This window comes from Crocodylus porosus, unplaced genomic scaffold (assembly GCF_001723895.1).
Source record: "Crocodylus porosus isolate Cpor-Errol unplaced genomic scaffold, CroPor_comp1, whole genome shotgun sequence".
Classification (NCBI taxonomy): Eukaryota; Metazoa; Chordata; order Crocodylia; family Crocodylidae; genus Crocodylus; species Crocodylus porosus.
Window position 1 is genome coordinate 99427740 of NW_017728931.1, and position 14253 is coordinate 99441992.

The following is a 14253-nucleotide window of genomic DNA, read 5'->3' on the forward strand; positions in this document are numbered from 1 at the left end:
TTTGCTGTTTCCCATGGGGAAACAGAAAAAAACACAGATTTCCCCCTTTACCTGAGGAAAATGAGGATTTCTCATTTTAACAGAGAAACCTGCAGAGTTTGCAGTTTTGCAAAGAACTCTCTGCAGGCTGGCAAAGTTCCAACTTTTCTAAATAGTCCTTAACCTGTTATTTTGCCATTGTTGACTGCTCACCTCTTCCCCAAACTGTGCTGCCCAGTAGGCCTGTGCAAATAGGGAAGTATTCGATTTGAATTCAGCCAATTCAGAGGACAGTGATTCAGTTTGGAGATTCGCATCACTGTCCCAAATCCAATTGGCCAAATTGGCTTTGGAACATTCGGTACTGATTTGGAGATTCAGCCATAGATTATAATGGGAAATCACTGAAATACCTATAACTCTGTCATTTTTTGGCAGATGTGGTTGAAAACAGCAGGGATGGTAGCCCCTTCTAAGGGCATGAGGCCTACCAAGCTTCAAGGAGATAGGTGCAGGGCTTTCTGGGAAAGTGCACCTGAAACTGCTGACAAGCAAAATTCATGGTGTGACTTTGTGTGTGTGTTAAGGTGCAGTGGGGTGAAAATAGCGGGCATGGTAGCCCTGTTCTCACCCTCACAACTCCACTGCAGCCAATATGCCTCAGGCCTCTCAAAGATCTTGCAGTTCTGGGTTTTCCCCACTTAGAACTGTGCGGTGGCTGGAAGTTATCAAGTGTCTCCTGCTCCTACCTGCCTTTCGCCAAGGAGGTTTGTGATCCTGGCATTTCCTGGAGCTGCCATGCCACCGGCAGTCCCACCCGGGCCTCCCTGTCCTGGTAGGGTGCAGTTTTAGGTCATGCCCAGGATGATGTGGGGCTGCTTCCTCCCCATATAGCCCCAGCCCTTATACCCCCAAGGTCTTCCTAGCACGGGAGCTCAGGAGGGAGATGTTCTTTCCATGCTGGCTGGTGAGAAACTAAACTGCTGCCTCCAGCTCTGAGAGTGGGTCATTAAATGGTTGCCGTCATTAGCACCTGTCCTGCCACATATATATAGCCACTCATGCGGACATGAGGGAGGCCTGCCAGGTTTCAGGCAGAGTGGTGCAGGGGTTTCTGTGAAACTGCACCTCAAACTGCTGAAAGCAAAACTCGTGTCACTTGTGTGTGTTAAGGGGGGTAGGTTGTAGCTGTGTTGGTCTAAGGACATAGCCCAGACAAGGTTCTTAGGGTCAATCTGATATATTTTATTAGACCAACCGAATAATTCTTCAGAATTTCTGGAGAAATTCTTCTTTGCAAGCTTTTGGGTTTAAAAACCCTTCATCAGGCTGAGGAATCATCTAGTTCGGGGGGGGAGGCATATGTGTGTGCTCGTCCTGAATGGAAGGAATAGTAAAGAAGCCAGTGACTGGTATGCAATGCAGGCAAGAAAGCCAGTTAGTGAAAATGGAAATGGAGGCATCAGGAGGTGAAAGAGACAGGCTGAGGTAGGGGGAAGGGGAAAGTAGCAGGTAAAAGTGGAGAGGTACCTGGGGAGTCAAATGTCAGGCAGGCTGTAGTGTGTCATAAATCCAATGTCTATACCGAGTCCGTGAGTTTCTGTATCTAGGAAGCTCATGAAGTTCATAGGCCCATCTGTGAAAAGTGGTTTGTAAATTCAAACAAGCACTGAACCTTGCTAACCTCATCACCAGAAACTTGCAGCCCAAAACACACTGAATGGATCCAGACCATGCCATGACAAGAAATGCAAAATCTGCCAACACATCTTCAGTACCCACACAAACTGCACACCAGAATCTATCGAAGACAACAGTACTCAACTACATGTGGGGTCACATTTCTCACAAGAAAACCACTCCGTCTCCAGTCCGTCAGGCCTGATCCTGAAAGGGAATTTACAAACCGCTTTTCACAGACAGGCCTATGAACTTCAAGATGGGCCTATGACCTCCTAATCAGGAACAAGAGCTTAACCAGGAATTCACCAAGGAACTGGCTGAGGCTCCATGCTCTTGGTGCATGATTGTTATGGGAGACTTCAACTACCTGGACGTCTCATGGGAAGAACACCCAGCGAAATTCAAACGGTCGCAAAGCTTCCTCACATGCGTGGACAAGCTCTATCCAACTCAAGAAGTCTATGCACTGACAAGAAGTAAAGCACTGCTCTACCTGGTACTGGCGAAGGGGGTGATCTAGTCAGTGACCTAATAATTGAAGGGAAGCTGGGAGACAGTGACCACGAGCTGATCACTTTCACTATCCACTGCAAAGCTGGCAAGTCGGTCAGCAATGCAGAAATCCCCAACTTTAGGAAAGTCGACTTTGACAAGCTAAGTCCCTAAGGGACCATGACTTGACAAGGAGGGGAGTTCAGGATGAGTGGTTGCTCCTTGAGAGCAATCATGAAAGCATAACAGATGTCCATCCCATCTTGGAGGAAAGGTAGCAAAAAGGCACAGGAACCCCCTTGGCTCTACAAGGAACTCGTGGGCCTCCTGCATTTAAAAAAAGAGACCTATAAAGGATGGAATCACCACAAAGGAGTATTCTACACTGGTCCGGATCTGTAGGGAGCGAACCAGGAAAGCCAAGGCTGTAACTGAACTCCAACTGGCTACACATATCAAGGACAATAAAACGTCCTTTTTAGATGTGTCAGGAGTCAGAAGAAAAGCAAGGGTAACATTGGACCCCTGCTAAAACAAACAGGGCAACTGACAACCAATATCCAGTAAGAAGCCAACCTGCTTAATGGGTATTTTGCGTCAGTTTTTCACCAGCCCAGAGGGACTGCCCTGCTTAACACAGTGCAGGATGGCCAGGGTGAGGGTGAATTTATACCCTACATCAATGTAAACCACATAAAAGAACACCTTGAAAGTCTGGACACCTTCAAGTCAGCTGGTCCAGACAGTTTGCAAACCAGGGTACTTAAGGATCTGGCAGGCATCATAGCTTAGCCACTGGCAAGGATCTTTGAGAACTTGTGGCACTCAGGTGAAGTGCCCAAAGATTGGAAGAAGGCAAATGTGGTGCCTATCTTCAAGAAAGGGAGGAAAGTAGATTCCAGGGAACTACAGGCGTATCAGTCTGACCTCTATCCCTGGGAAGATCTTGACAAACTGGCTGATGGCAACATCTGGAGGGACAGCCAGCACGGGTTTGTTGCAGGTGGGTCTTGCCTGACCAATCTCATCTCCTCCTATGACCAGGTGACATATCATCTGGACAAGGGAAAAGAGATTTACATCCTATATCCTCATGGAAAAATCAGCCAGTTGTGGCCTTGGCTACGTCACAGTCCGATGCCTGGGGAATTGGCTCCGAGGTTGGACCCAGAGAGTGGTAATGGACAGAAGTGAATCATCATGGTGCTCCATGACCAGTGGTGTCCCCCAAAGCTCCATCCTTGAACTTATACTCTTTAACATCTTTATTAATGATGTGGACATTGGTGTCAGAAGTGGACCGGCCAAGTTCACTGATGACACCAAATTTTGGGGTAAAGTGTCCACACCTGAGGATGTCCTGGTGATCCAGGCTGACCTTGACAGGTTTAGAAAATGGGCAGATAAACCTGATGACATTCGATACCAAAAAATGCAAGGTACTCCACCTCAGGGGAAACCAGCATCATGTTTATAGGCTTGGCAGTGCTACGCTTGCTAGCACCATGGCCAAAAGGGACTTGGTGGTCATGATTGACCACAAGATGAACATGAGCCACAAATGCAATTTCCCAGCTGGCAAACTGAGCAAAATTCTGGCTTGCATCCATAGATGCTTCTCAAGCAAATCTCAGGATGTCCCCCCTCCCACTGTACTCAGCCTTGATGAGGCCACAGCTGGAGCACTACATCCAATTCTGGGCTCCACAATTTAAAAATGATGTGAAAAAGAAAACCTTGAGAGAGTCCAGAGGAGAGCCATGTGCATGATCAGAGGGCAGGAGAACAGGTCTTATGTGGAAAGGCTGAGAGCCATGGGACCCTTCAGCCTGGAAAAGCACAGGCTCAGGGGTGACTTAGTGGCTGCCTATAAGTATATAAGGGGTGTACATCAGGATCTGGGGGGATGCCTGTTCACCAAGGGACAACAAGGTCAAACAGTCACAAACTCCTCCAAGACCGTTTTAAGCTGGACATAAGGACAAATTTCTTTACTGTCCAATCCCCTAAGGCCTGGAATAGACTGCCTCCAGAGGTGGTGCAGGCACCTGCTCTGGACTCTTCTAAGAAACATTTGGATGCCTATCTTTCTGGGATCCTTTGACCCTAGCTGACGTCCTGCCCCTCAATTCGATGATCTTCCAAGGTCTCTTCCAGCCCTAATGTCTATGAAACTTCACTTCATCAACCTCCTAGGTACAGAAACTATGGACTCAGTATAGACATTAAATTCATGACACACTACATCCCAGGCAGCTAAGTGTGCTCACCTGGAGCCTCTCAACTCCAATGCAACCAGCAAGCCTCAGGCCTGTCAAAGACCTATTAAAGGTCTGGGCTTTCCCCAACCAGGACTGTGAGTGCATGTGGTGGCTAGAGGTTATAAGGTGCCTCCGACCTGCCTTTCACCATAGAGATCCTTGGTCCTGGCATTTCTTAGAGCTGCCATGCCACCAGCAGTCCCACCAAGCAGTTTTAGTGGTCATGACTAGGACCTGGGGCCTCCTCCTTCCCCATAGCCCCATCCCATATCTCCAAGTTCATCCTAGCACAGGACCTCACTTAGGACATGTTCTTCTCCTGCTGGCTGGTGATATAGTGAGTGCCCCTGCAGCTCAGAGAATGAGGCACTAAATAGTTTAAAAAAAAAACAAATGGAAATAGATGTGGACGGAGTGAGGAGGGTGGCACTCACTCTGTCTGCAGATGGAGCTTGGGGAACCCCAGCAGTGAGAGGTTCACCTTCAGGAACACCAGCTGCTCCACCAAACCACAATCCAAGGAGGTGCGTTGGGGTGTCATAACATCACCAGCAATGCTGAACACCTTCTCCGTTGGAACACTGGTTGGTGGACTGGACCGATGTTCCTGGGCAACCATGGCCAGATCCTTACACATCTGGCTGCAGGTTGCCCAATAGGCCAAGGGGTCACAGTCCAGCAGCTCCATGTCCTTAGCAAAATGGGTAGCCACCAAAGCCTTGGTGCTACCTACCTAAGGCTGGGGTCTGGTGTATCTGGACCCTAATATTGAACATTGACTGGTGTGGAGGAGACTGGCTGATGCTGGGAGTGCTGGCATAGGAAAGTGGATCCCCCTTCTTCCACATCCCCTCGCTTCTGCCCATGGGTGACTGGTGCCTCCTGAGTGAGGGGGCCCACTTCACCCCCCCAGCAGTCCATCAGCAACTGGGGGGCTCCCCCCACAGTCAATAACACCAACCAGGGAGGCAGTTCCCCCACAGCCGATCATGCCGACCCAGAACTGCCAGCAGCATACCCCTGGTCAATGCAGTCAGCTATGGGGGACCACAGGGATCACTTCTCCTGGTGCCCCCATTCCCCGGCTGGCACTCTTTCAGAGGGAGCACCAGGGCTCTTGCCTGCTCCTCCTGTCCGTTGCCAAGGGGAAGAATGTTGGCTACCAGGGGGTGTACCAGCACTCTCAGGCGGTGCACGTGCACCCCCATGCACCTCCTATACATCGCCACTGCCCCTGCCCTTCTGCCTCCCTGTTTCTGTTCACCAGCACCTCTGTCCAATGATCAAGGATTTTGGTGCTGCATGTGCTCCCCTTCACCCTCGGGTCGCACATGCCTGCCAGCACATAGACCATACTGGACCACAAGGGATCTAGCTATTTTGTTTTCTATGTCCTCCTTCAGCCAATTCACCAGTGCCTGCACCTCTGGTGACAGTGGCTTGCCCCAGCCAGGAACATTGATCCCCTGGAATTCTCCATTTGGTTCTCAAGTTCCTTGACTATGGGGATTCCCTAGCTAAGGAGGGCATCACCAGTGCTGAGGGTCTCAGTGGCCTTGAGGAACAGCTTGAGGACCACCAAGATCTGGGAGATGGTATCCCACACTGGTTTGTTAAGGGGGCCGCTGATCCCAATCTTCCTGAGCAAGGCCATCTCATGGATGGCCTTCTGTTGCTCCACCAGACTTTCCAGCATCAGGTGTGTGGAGTTCCACTGAGTGTCCATATCCTGCATGATTTTGTGCTGTGGGATGCTTAGCTCTGCCTGTTTGTCCCACAGCATTTCACCCCCCTTGATGCTGCAGTGGAAGTAGCCCACCACCTTCCTGCATTTTGAAATCAGCTGAGTGGTAATGATGGTGCCATCACTGGCAGCCCTGTCCCCCTCCAAGGCATCCCTAACTATGAGGTGCAGCCTGTGTGCCACACAGTGGGTATCAACAAAGTTGGCATCATGGACCACCTTGACCATATGTTGGTGACCATGAACCCATGGGTGAGCTCATCCTGCCCAATTAGCCATCCCTGCACCATGCAGTTCATGGCCACCATGATCTCCCTTTCCATGTGGGACTCCTCCATCACCTCTGCTTGAGGGAGAGCCCACGAGTGGCCTGACTGCTTGCACCAGTGCTCTGTGAGGGAAAAGTAGGCATGATCTCCATCCTGGCTGCTCCAGATGTCTGAGGTGAAGTACAGCCCTGCCTTGTGCAGCTCCTTCCTCAAGTACTCTCTGTGTGCCTCATACAGGGAGGGCACTACCATCCTGCTAAAGGTGATGCGTACTGGCACTTGGTAGGATGGGGCCATGAGCCTCCTGAACCCTGGCTACACAACTAAGGAAAAGGGCTGGCCATCCACAGCAAGCATCTCCACAATGCTCTGGGTGACCTTGTTCACCCTTGCAATGTGCCCCCTTTGTCTGCAGCTTTCCCCCACCACTCTAGGGTGGCCTGCTTCTGCTTCATGGGGATGCGGGCTTTGGAGCAAGAGGGGGATTTCACTTTGGGCACACTCCCACTGGTGCCAGGCTGAGGAGGAACAACAGCAAGGGGGTGCTGCCTCCTGAGATGAAACACTTCACCACCACAGTGATGCTGCTGCATCTCCTTGCCTCGGCTGATCTACCTTTGGCAGTACTGGCAGATAGCATACTTGGGATCATCTGCCACCTGAAAATGATCCCACACTACATTACCCCCCCACACACACTTCTGGGTTGAGGGTGGGGATCCTGCCTTATTCTCCTCCTCAGCAGGCACAACAACAGGAGGAGCTGACTCAGCTGAGCCACATACCTCTACAACCTCAATCTCCTCTGAGGTGCTTTCTGGAGAAGGAGACTTGGTTCTAGGGGAACTTTGAGAGGAGTGGAGCACAAACTCAGATCCTCCCTCATTCCCCATACTTTCTTTGCTAGGGATCTGCTTCTAGATCCAGATCCTCCTCTGGCACTGGGAGGTTCATGCTGGGAGATGAAATTGGGGTGCAGAAGACAGTTTATACCCATCCAAGACCATGCTCCACTCATGCAAGCTATCCCACCACGTTTTTGTTATTCCAATCATGTCACAGATCTGTGACCATGCAGGGACTTCCAGTTCTTCCTGCTTGTTTCCCAGGCTCCATGCATTCATGTACAGGCACCTGAGGTAACTAGCCGATTGCTGTACTTTCTCAAGAAGACTGAGAGTGCCTCCCCTGCTGCCATCTCCTACTTGTGATTCCTCCAGGTCGCCCACTTAGCTCAGGGCTCTATTATCCATCTCCTGACAACTTAATTTAAATGAGAATACAGAATTGCACATAAGAAACAAATTTAGGCTGAGAGATTGCTTAGAGCAGTGATCCTCAGCCTTTTTGAATTTGAGGAACTCCTCATTAGATTCAATACCTCCCTCAAGTGTCAGCTCTTAGTTTTCACTTGCTTTTTGACTACAGAAAGATAATAGAGCAATTCTTTTGTTGCAAAGAAATTGGAGAGACCACAACAGATCATAACATTTCTAACACTATGGATTCATAGAGTCGGAAGGGACCCAATGGATCATCATGTCTGACCCCCTGCCCCTGGCAGGAAAGAGGACCGATGTCAGATGGCCCCAGCCAGGTGATTGTCAAGCCTCCTCTTGAAGACCTCCAAGTTAGGTGACAGCACCACCTCTCTTGGAAGCCCATTCCAAACTCTGGCCACCCTTATTGTAAAAAATTTCTTCCTAATGTCTAACCTAAATCTACTCTTCACTAGTTTGCACCCATTATTCCTAGTTACTCCCTGAGGCGCTCTGGTAAACAGTGCATCCCCAATTCCCTGCTGTCCTCCTCTGATAAATTTATAGGTGGCCACAAGGTCACCCCTCAGTTTTTTGTATAGGCTAAAGAGATCCAGATCTCTCAACCTCTCCTCATAGGGTCTTTCACGGAGACCACTAATCATGCGGGTTGCCCTCCTCTGAACCCTTTCCAGATCTTCTGTGTCTCTTTTGAAGTGTGGCGCCCAAAACTGGACACAGTACTCCAACTGCGGCCTGACTAGTGCTGCATAGAGGGGGAGCATCACCTCCCTCAATCTGTTGGTCATTCCTAATTGAAATCTCTGGGATTATTTTGTGAATCACATTTGCATACCTAACAGTACTAACATTTCATGGCACCCGTGGCACCCTTGGAAGGATTTCAAGGCACCCCAGGATACCATGCCAATCTGGGTGAGAATCATTATTTTTGGGGACCTGTCTCATGTTGATATTTTAGTTCCTATATAGTGCTTTGTCCTTTTTCATGTTTTACAAGTATTCTGTTTCTCTTATTGTAAGTTGTGTTGTTGGGAAGGGTGGAATATATACAGAGTAAGTTAGTAATAAATAAATAGCATGCGGTACAATACGAGTCCAGTTCTGGACATACTTACACACGTGATCCACTTCACTAAGATGCTTACATATAGACGTATACCTAATGATATGTATGTGAGTGGTGCCAATGAAGCTAATGGTGCTTAGAGTTGGCACGTGCTTCATTATCTTACTGAATCAGGATAAGAAATAATCCTGTTAGTTCCAATAAGATTGCATATGAGCGCAGAAATATTCACATCTGTATTCTGCATAATCATGCCCTTCCTCTTTCATCATGTACGACTTTACTAATGCACATGAGTAACCGAGAAGAGAATGTCCCAAAACTTTTTTTAAATAGATGGTTTTGTTTTGTCCAGCCTGGGCAGTGATCTTTATGCTATTAGTTCTGTAAATACAAACTGCAAACTGAAAAGGAAAAATAAATGTTGCAGCTGGAGCTTCATGTATCATCCTGAGGGAAAAATAGAAAACTTTTCTAAAGTTATCCTAATGATAGTGCTACAAAATGAGAAAGATCTTAATCAGACCTTAATCTTTTTATGCAAGGCTCAGTACTCTCTGCCTTGCAATTAAAATAGAAAAACTACTGTATTGAAAAAACCTGACAAGAAAGAGTCATGCTTATCAGATCATTTTAAGATAAATGAAATAAAATGAACATATTATGTATTTAATTAATATAATGCATTGTAATCCCTTTATTTCTGAAATTGTCCTACTTCTCATAGAATCAGGAAAGGACCTTCAGAGGTCACCCTATTCAGAAGACTATCCCAAGCAAATCCATTGTCTAACCCAGGGGTATCAAACTCATTTGGCCATGCAAGTCATGGGGCTTGTCTGGTTTGCACCATGTGCAACATGTGGGTCAACTCTGAGGTCCATGGGCAGCACTAGGGGCTGGATGATGGGGCTCTGTGAATCAGATCTGGCCCATTGGCTGTATCTTTGGCACCCCTGGTCTAACTTATTAGTAAAACCACAGCCAACCTTGACAACCACAAAGCATAACACCCTAACCTGCCACAGGTAAGGCAGGAGGACAAGGGTGGCCACTGTCCAGTTTATGGGAGGGTTGTTTAAAATACGCTTCAGAGATTCAGAGGAGAGGGCCACACCCCTTGTTTCAGAGGAAGGCAAAAACCTCCACGGTCCATACCAACTTGACCATAAGGGAAAATTCCTTTCTGCCCCCAAATACAGCAGTCAGTCTGACCCTGAGCCAGTGGATGGATATAAGAAACTTATTTTAACTTGTCTGAATGAACTTGCCACCCCAAATGGGTATGCCTTTAATATTTTTTTTTAAATGCCTTCGCTCTTATGAATGAATGCATTATTTTATAACTTTGAAAAGTCCTCCACAATATACACTAGTCCAGGGGCAGGCAATTATTTTGGGTGAAGGGCCACTTACTGAGTTTTGGCAAGTCACATGACAGGCAGCCAGGGGCAGATAAATATTAATTTTCGTAATTTTGGGGTGGGCCCTGCGGGCCAGATAGAATGGCCTGGTGGGTCGCATCCAGCCCCCAGGCCACATTTTGCCTACCCCTGCTCTAGTCATATACCTCCTAGGTTCTGAGCTGATTGCACATACTAGGGAAGTGATTCTCAACCAGGGTGTAGTGAGATCCTTCTAAGGTGCTGCACAATATTAGCAGCCTTTATGCATGCAAATGCATGATTCACAAAACAAATCCAGGGACTTTGAATAGGAACCCACAGTATCAAAGACATGCTAACCTGTTGTAGCCTTCGTTGTGGTCTGTGTTGAGCTCTTGGCAACAGAAGAATTGCTCTATCAGTTACCATAGTCAAAAAATAAATGAAAGCTAAGAGCTGGCATTTTCCAAGAGGTGCCTTGAGTCAAATGAAGGGGACTTTGAGTCTAAAAAGGCTGAGAACCACTGCTCTAGGGCCATACGTATCTGCATTTTTTTCAGAGACATATGAAAATATGTAGAAGTTAAGGCTGTACATTTTTCAACTTGTTAAATTGTTTATTTTCTTTGTGCCTAGAACACAAGTCATTTGGAAATGTTAAGCTGCACCGAGAAGAGGTACAGGATAGAGATAAGGGGTTATTTAGCTCTGTACCCTTTCCCATTTCCTCTTCAGGTCTGCTAATTTTCACCAGAATCAGTAGGGTTCTGCCCATTGATGCCTAGCCCACTTTTCTGAAATATTGGGATGCTCAGATGTGTTATTCAACATTTATCACATTTGCAGATAGACAAACAGAGGAATGCAGTCAGGTTGAGCATAGGGCCTCACTCCTCTCAGCCAATGACAATAATAGTAAAGACATCACTTCTGATACCAAGTGGTAACTCTGCATTCATCAGAGTTTTGATTATGTCCTTTGTATCATTCTAGTGGTTCCATCAGGCTACAGCAAAATTACTCAGTGTGGTTTTGTGGCTAGAGTTGACCCCTTAGGGCCATTGCTCATGATTCCTATTCCTGACTTTTTGTGTCATCTTTGATAAAACACCTTAGTGCTCTCTAGCACCAAGGTTATTCTTCTTTGCTAAGTACAGGCAATCAATAAGCCCAATGCTGAATTGATTCAGTCTTCACAGGTTAGTCTAAGCTGCATAGATTGAACCGATTTAAGCAAGTGAACAGATCTTGATTCCAGAAATGCAGCCACATGCCTGCAGTGGCTAAAGCCAGAAGCTGCGGGGCACTAGGGCATGTCTCCTCCCCGGCTAGAGCAGACAGGTTGGGCCAAAGTTAGCCTGCCCACCCTGCAAGGGTGGGAGGGGGTTGTTTGGGAGGTGCAACACATCCTGGGATGCCAGGGATTGTGAGTTAACTTGAGTCTGGAGAGAATCTGGAACAGAAGTTCAATAAACTGATTTAACCTAAATCAGTTACGTCTGATACTACATCCCTCCAGGTTTTATCTTAAACATGTTTTTGCCATTTTGAAAGCAGTTTATGGGCAGTGAACTTGTGTTGTGTTATAAATGTGAACCAGTTTCTAAGCACTTACACATAAATCAGTATAACTTCTTCCCTAGCCCTTAAAATAAATATAATTATACTTTTTTATCATATCATACAAGGATTGAGGGGCTTAGTTAACAAATCCCTAGATTGGGGGTTGTCAGCCAGGGGTATGCATATCCCTGGGGGTACTTGAGAAGGCCCTAGGGGGTATGCGCAGGTGGGTGGGGACAGAGCGCAGCCATGCATCATCCCGCTCTGCCAAATCTACCCATGCACTGTGTGCAAGGCGCAGTAACTGCCCATACTACGCAGCGCTTTAGTACTTCCTTTTGGAAGCAACATTGCCACACAGTGACATGTAGACATGCTCATAGGCACATAAATCATTCATTTCAGCAGACATCTGACTCGCTATTCTCTTTTAAAACAAGACCTAAGAAAGTCATAGTGGTGACGCCCACTTTTATATGAAAGGCTAGTGGTTAGAGCATTTAGTCAGGAAATAGTAAAATTAATCAATTCTCTCCTCAGTCCAAGGGGGTTCAAACCCACAGTGTCTCCATAGCAAGGCACTGAGAGGTTGCTTGCAGGTGGGAAAGGGGGGTAATTAAGGACTCACCTGACCAGCATCAGGTGGGGCTGGAGCTATATAAGCCCTGGGAGCCATGAAGTGAGGTATGGGAAACTGGTGCCTCCTGAGTCTGGGGGGACATTGGTGAGGTACAACCAGGGGCAGGGAGAACAGCTGGTGACTGGTCTGCCAGCTGAGCCAATTTCAGGGGTGGCACTAGCACTTTCTATGCCCCCCTAACCTGCAGACCGCTCACTGTGAAGGGGGGCACCAGCACTCTCATGGGGTGGGGGGCATGTGCCCCCCCACACCATCCCCATGTATCACCTACAAAGTGAGGGGCTCCTAGCAGCAGGGCTGCTGAGTACTGGAAGAAAGCCACTGTGCAACATCGGGAACAAGGCAAGGTACCTGGGGCTGTAGTAGGGCTGTACGAAATTTGAGCAGCCATTTCATTTTGGATCCCTGCTGCCCCTCACAGCCCTACACTACATGGGGGGGCTCTGTGATGAGCACCCAGAGGCCCCAACCACTGCTGCTGCAGCCATTGAGTGCGAAGATTAAAAAAAAAAAATGAAGCAGCAGTGGCAATCAGGGCCTCTGGGGGCTTGTGGCAGAGCCCTTCTGTGCAGCATGAGGCAGTAGAGGGCAGGGGAGATAGCTCCCCGCAGCCTGGTGGTTGCAGCGTGGGTTGGCAGGGTGCCACATACTGTCTGCGAGCTGGGGCTGAGCAGTGCATTTCGCACAGCCCTGGGGCTTAGTTATGTGGCCCGGTTTGTTAAGCCTAGGGAAGGCCTGGTTGCCTTCCACAGGGCAAGTGTTTATTAGTAAGTTGTACTAGCAGTTTAGTCTGCAACCCTGCAAGGGCAGGAAAGGCCTACTCAGAGGGCTGGCAGCCCAAAAGTGGCTGAGTGCGGGGTCTAGCAGGGAGCGTGAGCCAGGCAGGGGTGCCATGGCCACCAGGGGCATCAGGGCAAGGACGCCATGGCCACCAGGGGGCATCACAGCCACCCCTGTGGCTGCAAGCCTTCTGCAGTCTTCCAGAAGTGTGTCCTAACCGGCATGCTGTAGGGTGACTGGCACAGGTAACCACTCCCATCTTTCCTGGTGAAGTTAAGACATTGCAGAAAGGGATGAAGTATCTCTGCACCACCCAGAAAGTAAAATAAAATCTGACTTTATAATCACAGGATGTGTTCACTCCCTTAGGAAGAGGGCAGCCTGTGGTTCTGGTACCTAATCCAGGGACTGCTCATGCATTCTGTTGAAGGAATAGTTACCTAAAATACATAAACAGAGTTTAGAGCAGGTACTGGAACTCACAACAACCCCCACTCTCAGGAGACAGTCCTCATCCCTGAGCTATAGAATCATGCTGTTTGTGGATGACTCCATCTCTATCCCTATGAATCATGCATTCCTTTCTGCACTGTGACACAGCTTCAGTAGGAGAGGTGCAGAGTGCCTCTACCTCAGCCTGTAAGCTAATGATTAGGACACTTTTTGGTGAGCTGGAGGATCTGGGTTTGAACCCCATCAGACTGAACAGCATGGGCCTCCTAGGCAATCATACAAATGGTGGGCCCCAGCTCAAGCCATGCATCTGAATGGAAGTTTCCTTGGAAAAGTCTTTGAAAAAATTATTAAGGATCATATCTGTGGGAGTCCAGTGTGAAAAGTAATGCAGCAGGACAACCAGCATGAGTTTGTAGCAGGTAGATCATGCCTGACTAATGTCTCTTTTTATGACCAGGTCACAAAATGCTTAGACGCAGGAGTAGAGGTGGATGTTGTTTACGTGCATTTTAAAAAGGTCTTTGATATGGTATCTCACCCTATTTTCATAAATAAATTAAGAGACTGTGATGTAGATGTTTACATAGTCTGGTAGGTGGCAAACTGGCTTGGGGGTCACACCCAGAGAGTGGTGGTGGATGGGTTGGTACCG